The sequence below is a fragment of the Myotis brandtii genome, unplaced genomic scaffold (genome assembly GCF_000412655.1).
Source record: "Myotis brandtii unplaced genomic scaffold, ASM41265v1 scaffold14, whole genome shotgun sequence".
In the NCBI taxonomy this organism is placed as follows: Eukaryota; Metazoa; Chordata; class Mammalia; order Chiroptera; family Vespertilionidae; genus Myotis; species Myotis brandtii.
Window position 1 is genome coordinate 2,010,178 of NW_005354999.1, and position 1,446 is coordinate 2,011,623.

General features: G+C 42.0%; 1 protein-coding gene across 1 annotated transcript in view; it reads right to left on the minus strand.

Moving 5' to 3' along the window:
* Nucleotides 1–1,237, minus strand: part of LOC102257669 (probable ATP-dependent RNA helicase DDX60) — an 88,050-nt gene extending 86,813 nt beyond the window's left edge. Inside the window, exon 1 of the mRNA XM_014535219.1 lies at nucleotides 1,197–1,237. The gene's annotated coding sequence lies outside the window, so the exon portion shown is untranslated. The remainder of the gene's footprint in view (nucleotides 1–1,196) is intronic.
* Nucleotides 1,238–1,446: the final 209 nt, after the last annotated feature.

Sequence of the window (1,446 nt, forward strand, 5' to 3'; positions counted from 1 at the left end):
GGTAAGAGATCAACCAAAGGACTTGTATACATGCATATAACCAATGGACACAGACAGTAGGGGGCTGAGGGCATGTGCTGGGGGGTGGGAGTGGCCGGGGCGAGGTCAATGGGAGGAAAAAGAGACATATGTAATACTTTCAACAACAAAGAATTTTTTAAATATATTTTTATTGATTTCAGGGAGGAAGGGCAAGGGAGTGAGAGATAGAAACATCAATGATGAGAGAGAATCATTGATCGGCTGCCTCCTGCATGCCCCCCACTGGGAATCGGGCCCTCAACCCGGGCATGTGCCCTTGACTGGAATCGAACCCGGTACCCTTCAGTCCACAGGCATACACTCTACCCACTGAGCCAAACCAGCTAGGGCTATAACAAAGATTTTTCTTAAAAAAAATATATACCTGAACATAATAAAGGCCATATATAACAAACCTACACTAATGTCATACTCAACTGTGAAAAGCTGAAAGCTTTTTCTTTTCACATCAGGAAGAAGACTGTAAAGGGGGAAGATGCCCACGATCACCACTCCTACTGAACATAGTATCAGAAATCCTAGCCACAGCAATGAGACAAGGGGGTGGGGGGTGGGAGTTATCCAAGTTGGAAAGTAAAAACTAAAATCGTCACTATTTGATATATGATACTATATTAAAAAACAACACTAGAAAGTCCACCAAAACCTATTAGGATTAATGAATTCAGTAAAGTTGCATGACATAAAATTAATATTCATGACTCTGTTGTCTTCCTATATAAAAATAATAAATTATCAGAAAAAAATAAAGAAAACAGTCCCATTATAACTACATCAAAAAACATAAAATACCTAGGAATAAATTTAAACAAGAAAGTAAAGGACCTGTACTCTGAACATTATGACATGGATGAAAGAAATTGAACACATATAGATACTCATGGATTAGAAGAATTAATATAGTTAAAATGTCCAATCTACCCACAGCAATCTACAAGGTCAATGCAATTCCTATCAAAATACCCATGCATTTTTCACATAACTAGAACAAAAACACTTAAAATGTACAAGGAATCACAAAAGATCCCAAATCTTGGCCGCCAGGAACTCGTAAAATGGCTCGTTCTATCTGTGGCCTGAAGAGGTGGTTTCTTTTGTGATCCACCACCTAAGAAATAATTCCATCCACTCCAGCTTCCAGCATCCCCACTGACCCAGGCTCGGCCGCAGGCCATTCCGCAACTGGTTCTTGTGCATCCTTGGATTGCATGCCTGCTGGTCCAGATGTGTTGACACAAAAGTACCCACTTTCTGCCGCAGGTTTGGTAAGAGAGGTTGGTGTGCACATGGGCCAGGTAGTCCCGGCGAAAGCTGTCAAACTGGCCATGGCTTTTGGCTTTTGAGCTGCTCTGTGAGGAGCGCCAAGTGCTGAGGTTCCCCGGGAGGCTGGGAAGCTGGGTTGAT